General features: G+C 39.6%; 1 non-coding gene across 1 annotated transcript; it reads right to left on the bottom strand.

Moving 5' to 3' along the window:
- Positions 1-6993: 6993 nt before the first annotated feature.
- LOC118973326 (U6 spliceosomal RNA) lies at positions 6994-7098 on the bottom strand. Its single transcript, XR_005062598.1, has one exon. It is a non-coding gene; the product is annotated as a U6 spliceosomal RNA (small nuclear RNA).
- Between the last annotated feature and the right edge of the window lie 252 nt (positions 7099-7350).

Genomic DNA, 7350 nt, shown 5'->3' with positions numbered 1-7350 from the left:
CATGAACATTTTATTCACAGGGATTCTCCAACTTGTATTTTAAACACTTTTGTTCCATAGCCACAGCTTTGAAGTAATTATATCACATTTTTAAATATACACCAGAAGTAGCATTTGCATCAGTCTGGCAATAGGTTCCTTGGGAGGAAATACAGAAAGTGCTAATTCGGTAATAGCTAGAAGGCAGAGCCACAAGATCCCTGCTTCATTCTAGGGTCCTTGGCAGGCTTCTTCAGAAGTACCACTCTCCTCCAAGAAGGCAGGCACTGGATGTAGCAAGCATTGACTTCCACACCTAAGGACAAAGCTTTCTTGTAGAGAAAGCAATAGCTCTTGGGTGATGTCTTAGTGCAGACATTCTCGTGTTGGAACAGACTAAATCTGACACTATTAAAGACTTTCTAGATAATTATTTTCTCTTTTACCCTGTTGGGACTGCTTATAGTCTCAGAGAAAAGCCTCCTGGGGTGAGCTATTCTTATGTGCTATTCTCTTCTGTTTTCAGAGAGCCCTGCGTGCAGCAACCCAGTCATACATTTACTTTCTCCCACCTCACTATTGTGACAATACATCTCAGGACACTTTGAGAGCTGAGAATCATCCGCTAGAGGGAGGGATAAGGATATACACACAGGAAAGTGGATTTTGAATGTGGCCTGTGTCTTCCTGGGAGTTCTGAGCTGTAATACTTTGATCCACGACCCTTGCTGAGGGTCCTCAGTTCTCCTTCTCTCAGGCTGAACCCTCCCTTGGTGGCCCCACTACAGTAGTCACCCTTTGTTGTCGCCTGATGCTGATGGGTCCGCAGGGAGCATAAGGAAGGGGGACACACTCTTTCCCTGGGCTCTTTCCCTCAACCCAGGATGCAGGCCCTCCAAGTCCTCAATCACGTGGCTCCTCCTAGTGTCTCCACTTGAGGCCATGTCCAGGCTGGCTCTCACCTGGCCACCAACTGACTTCCATGCTGCCAGGGCGAGCTTGCTCGCCAACACCAGGAATCATTAGGCTTCACCGTCTCTGGGAGGAGAGGTCCAGTGTCCTCTCCCAAAGCCAGAAAGAGCTCATGATTTTTTTCCAAAGTAAAGGAATATTTAGTTGCTGTAGAGATCCAAATGTAAAACTGACCCCAAAGAGACAATTAAACTAAAATGTCTACTTCTAGTTACTACCCACAAAAGCACTATTTAATGGAATATTTTCCAACTTCAGAACTCCAAAGACCCAAACCAGCCCAGGAACCCCCATTTCATACATGTTTTGCAATGACTGAATACAAGTTTGTTAAAACCTGTATTTTTTACATATTATGTATGTATTTTCTCATTATCTGACATTTTTCTATTCAATGATTTCAAGGACTGCTTAGTGTTCTACTGGATGGTATATCAAAACAGGCTGGGTTACACTAAAGTAACAATATTCCCCAAATTGCAGTGACTTGACACGATTTTTTATTTCTTGCTCATTCTATGTCTATTGTGGGTCAGCTACGAGGTGTGTTCCATATTGTTCTCACTCCAAGACCCAAACGGAAGGAAAAGTGACCACAGAAAATTACATACTGGTCCTTAAAGTTTCTGCCTGGAAGTGACATGCTATTTGCTTTTACATATCCTTAGCTAAAGCTAATATAACTTCACTTAGTACAAAGTAGGCAAAAATAAAGTTAATCCTGTCATGTGCCCAGAAGGAGAATAAGAAACATTTTGTGGATAGCACTAATAATAACCATTATGGATAGAACAAAATAAACCAATACCCTATTTTTGGACACATGTTTTTCCAAATTTTAATAAATTGAATAAGTTTGGATCCATACTTCTGTAAGATGTCCAGTGACTTCTGAAGAATTTTTATAGAGATTCCAGTCATTTATACTGACTTGATGCAAATCTTAAGCAAATTACAAGCTTTAAGTAATGATATGAGCTTGGGTTTTGGCCTTCAGCATTGTTCCAAAAACAATAGTTCAAAGTAAAGTAGGCAATAAAAGAGTCACAATATTTAAATCCACCTCTTAGATTGCCTAAGAATTATTTATCTGTTGTCTATTTTTTATTAATAATGAATTCTCCTACACATTTATATAGGAAGATGTCCAATGTTAACAGATCCAATTAAAAATTCACGGGCTTGCAAATTATCCATCAGCTGTTGCCCCTTCTGAATCTATGCAATGCTTTGGATCCCTAAATGAGCATATGTGGTTTCTAGTGTTGTTTCTCAATCTTTTCCAGATGATTCCACATGAAAAGTTGCTCAGACACCTAAGTACATATTACCTCTAGCTATGGAAAAGTCCATCTACAATCTAATCATGCCCTCCACACACACTGACATAAAGCTTATGTAATAGCTAATGAGCTGATGGGCTAATATCCAACCATAGCTTGAGGGGCTGGCTACCATCCAAGGTAAATCAAGATACCCAAAGAGGTAACAACACAAAATATCTTGGCAAAATCAAATTCAAGGGCAGTTGTTGTCCAGAACTACTTGTGCAACTGGTATCTGTGTAAATATTAGCTGGACAAACTCAGTCTGTGGCTATTCTGACTAAGTTATCTCATCACGACTGCAACATGAGAGGCAACATGGCACTACTTTCCATGTCGTGTGAAAAGCATAGACCCATTCAAACTACTGCTGTCCTCCCTGACACACCCACCCCACCATGCCACATGTATGCTACAAGTGTACCTTCTATCACTTTTGTTCTATCTTTTATAATTTAAGGCCACTTTACCCAAATGGCATTCCATGTATACTTAATGTGTGTATGTGGGAGGGGATGGGGAGAGAAAAAAGATGCATTTTTAAATATGTTTGAGAAATACTGGATAAAGCAATGATAAATAGGATTCTTCACAGCAAGACTTCTCAGTGCCTTTAATATGCTTAATGTGATTGGGAATCTTTAAGAGGTAATGTTGTATTTATGAATATAAATGACCACAGTGTATTTTTAAAAATAAACAAAATACCATTAATTAGAAGAAACTGTTTTGCCTCTTTCCCGACCCGCACCCTCTATGAAAACTCACCAAGTTTATGCGGCATCTCGACCTTAATTTGGTATTCACTTCATTGTGCTTCCTACAGATATCCAGCTACTCAGAGGGTGGAAGACTCAGTGCATTTGTGATAGGTGACTGTCTGCAGACAGGGCTGGGGCTCTCTGAATGGAAATTAAAAATGACAGAATGAAAGGAGGAGAGGAAGAAAAGTGAAGCTCTAATGATGGCAGGGGGTGCCCAGGATAGTTTGGGGTGGGGAGTTGAATAAAAGAAATGCGGAAAGAGAGGTCTTGGGGAAGCTTTGAGATGTGAGACAATTTTAGAAAGAGAAGAATGAGGAAAAAAAAATTTAAGAAACGATGTTGTGAATTAAGAACTGGATATCCTTTAATATTCTTTGATATAGGCAAGAAAAGGAGAGGTACTGACCATGCCTGGTTACTACACTGTGTTTCTTTGGATGCCCACCATGTTGACACTGGGCCCCAAGCCCTGGGATTTATTTGGATGACAACAGAACATCCCACCCCGTATTCCACAAAATATCTTTACAGAATTGCTGAGTAACACTGCTCTTCAACTTAAACCACCAGGAAATAGAGGTAGGGAACTGAACAAAATATTTGTTGCTTTTGTCCCAAAGGCCTTTTATGTTTTAGAGAACAAAGATTAGAAACAATGGCGTATTTTTAAAAAACATTGTAAGTATTGAAACAAAACTAAGAATGAATTTTTGAACACAAGACAAGGTGACATTTTAGAAACTGATCTCATTAAAGAAAATATCAGAACAATACTTTCTTACATAATTTAAATTGTTGCTTTGATTAAAACATAAATTTGTTAGTCAAGTAAAACCTTTAATAACTACACTTGGAATTTATATTAAGCATAAACAATCCATTTGGCTAACAGTGAATATTAGTTGTATTAACACATCATACTACCTTGTCAAATTGATATAATTAAATAAATTAGTATGTGTGAAGCCTCTAGAATAGGACCTATCCTGTAGTTTGGGCTCTACACACTTAGTTATCATTTTTATTACCAATAAGCATCACTTAAAAACACATTTTTTTGCAATTTTTGCAACACCTCTGAGGTTGGGATGGTGTGCCAGAGATAGACAGCATTATTTTTCCTTTCTTAGTGGTACATAACATAAAAGTGTTGCCAACAGTTGTCTTTGATTCGGTAAAATATTATTATTTGCTTCCTTTTCTCCATTATTTTTAGATGTTTTACTGTATTTTTCTATTGTACAAGTGATTACCTTTCTTTTTACATACTGATAGTCAAAATACACCTCATATAAGAAAACAAAATCCCACTCAGTCTCTCTCCACCACCCTTTAGAGACCTTTCAGGGTGAAAGGTATTTATGGATAAGCAAGGTTTCAGGTGATATACTTATTATACTTTGGGAATGTTCGGTAAAGGATTTGAAATGAACAGCAAATTAATCAGAAGAGAGACTTCAAGGCAAGTAAGAGAAGGCTTGGTGTTGAGTAATGACCCTTGTAAAATGCATAGACATTTTCTTCGCCAACATTCATGTAATTAATTTGCTGGGTTTACCAATAATCTCCATTACCTAGAACATCTGTAGTAGAAACTTTGAGGATGTGTACCTGTATTAGTTAGGGGTCTTTGGTTATAAGCAGCAGAAACAAACTGTCGCCAACTTAAGCAAAAAGGAAGATTTTTGGAAGGATATGAAACAGCAAAAGAATAGACCCAGAGAACCAAATTCAGAAATGGCAGGAGAATCAAGCTTCGCACTGGAGCAACCTTATAGATCTTTGTGGTGTCAAGAACACCTGATGGTCTTTCCTGGGAGCTATGACTGGACAAAATGGGTCTCCTCTTTTTTGATCAGTTGGTCAAGATTGAAAGTGTGAGGAAGGAGCCCATGAATGGCATGGGTCATGTGCCTGCTCCTTAGTTGAGGGAGAGCAGGGTGCCTTAAATACGTCTTACTAAGACAGCTCTAATGGGGAGAGATGAAGCTTCAAAAGGAACCAGGTACTAATCAAGGGAATATAGAATAGATGCTAGCTTGCCAAAACCCAACAAATATCTACTACCAGTGTGAACAACCACAACCAGCAGTTGGCCGGCCTAGCACGCTAAACTCCACAATCAGTAAGAAAATACATTGCAAGCTGGAAAGAACCATAGGCACACCTTAGAGTCTTATATTCCAGCAGACATCAAAGCATTGTAAGTAAAGGAAGACCTGAGGACAGCAGGGGTGGGGCAAATACCATCCAGCCCAACCTACTGCCAGCCATCCACACGCACATGGAACACTGCACTGGGGAAGCTGCAGGCCACAGGGAAAGGCACTTCCCAAGGGCAGACCCACATTCCTCCTTTGCCCTTAAAGTGCTTACCCAGCTATGTACACTGCATGACCATACAGGTCAATCTCATTAGCTCATGTTCAAAATACTCAAATTTGTGTTGAACAAGATTAAGTATAGCTAGTGGCTTGACTTACACATTAGATGATTCATCATGTGCATGTAAACAATCTTAGCTGTTCCCAAAGTTGCATGAGTCAACTTGTTCCAATTAACTTGGGTAAATGCTAGTTGGACTTGTTCCTGTCACCTGGCTTTTGGTGTTTTATTCTGCTTCCAGGAGCACTTTCTCCTTCCTGACTCACCTTCACCTCCCTGCCTTTGTTAATCCTGATTACACAAACAGATGCCTGCTCAGAGGGCACCTATTCCTCCAATGGAGAAAAACACACCAAAGGAGAGTGGCTGAGGTTGTCACCTGTTTCTTGGCAGGCACAAGGTGTTAATTTTTGCGAAGGCAGCTGTGGCATGAAGCCTACCCCTAAGGCTCGGCAGGGAGAGAGGGGCAACAAAGCCTTCACTGGGGAGCGAGTCTTCAAAAGTCCCTGGGTGGAGTCTTGTTTCTATCTGCCACATTTTTAAAGGTCTGCTTTAGTACTAGGGCATGTATCGAGAGCTACCTTCTCACTCTGGCTTAAATATAATATTAAAGATGCAGGGAGAAATACTAATAATTTAAAGGAAAGTTGCCAAATCAATATTTTTGTGTAAAACTGCTATAGATGACTATGAAACCATAGTTATTTCTTGTTCAACATAGATAGCATTTCTACATAGGGTCAGACAGTATTACTTGAAGTTTTTGCTTATTTATGCATGAATGCATAATATATACACGGTTCTGTTAGTGGCTGGTCCTGGACAGAGGTAGGTCTGACAGTTGCAAGAAGTTTGTACAAGCTTAGTTCTGAGTCATTTGCCTTGTCCCAACTTGCACTCTGCAAACTGACTTGCTTCCCATTCTTCTGGCTCCTGAGCTCTGGCTTTTCCATTTGTGACCTTGCCTCACTCCTTAGATCTCATACCTGGCACCAAATTTCTAATTTCAGCATTTTACTGCCTTTCTTGTTGACAATTTTGATTTTCCTTCTGGCCTTATTTCCTTCATGCATCAGCTCAGTCGTCAACACCTTCAGCATCTTGACTCTTTGACCTGAGGATGCCTGCAGTGTCTGCCTCAAGCCTGTGAGCAGAACCCAGAATTTAATGAAAAAACAGAAACAGAATGAGGAACTTATGGTCCATTTGAGGAAACAGGGCCTGCATATATATTGGACAGCAAGATTTTGATGCACACAATTAATGTTCAGAGATGCAGGACTCACAAAGCCCATCTTTTGGAAATAATTGTCAGCTGGGGGTGAAAAATAAGATTTATGTCCCATGTCAATTCCAATCAGCTGGTAGTACTAACTGTAGAAAAGGATTCTATAGCTTCAACAATATTGAGCAGGAAAGAGTATCTCGATCAGTGAGGTTGGCCTTGAACAAGGCAACATGCATTTGCTTTCCCTACTGTAATAAACGACCCATCATTTAGAAATTTTTAAGTAGAAGATATTTTTCTTTCCTTTTTTTAAATTGAAGTATTAGTAATATACAGTTTTAAAAACATGGAACGTTTCACAAATTTGTGTCTTCCTTGTGCAGGGCCCATCCTAATTTTCTCTGTATCGTTCCAATTTTAGTATATATGCTGCCAAAATGAGCATGGTAGAAGAGTTTGTAAAAAAATGAAATTAGTGTCTTGAGGTGATTCACTTGGCTCTATACAGAATAGATTAGAGGAAGATGGGGTGTTTTCAGAGAAACAAGTTAAACAGCTCTTGTAGTCTAGTCAAGAAATGACAAAATGGCAAAACATAGCTCCCAAAAGGGGGCAAAAAATAATGACATAAACTGGTGGAGCATTGTTTTCTGGAAGGGAGCAGAGCTGAGCCAGAGTCACTGGGGACTGGCTGGAT

Source organism: Manis javanica, chromosome 10 (assembly GCF_040802235.1).
Source record: "Manis javanica isolate MJ-LG chromosome 10, MJ_LKY, whole genome shotgun sequence".
NCBI lineage: Eukaryota > Metazoa > Chordata > Mammalia > Pholidota > Manidae > Manis > Manis javanica.
Note: the sequence above shows the minus strand (reverse complement) of the source record. Positions and strands in the feature narration are given on the sequence as shown.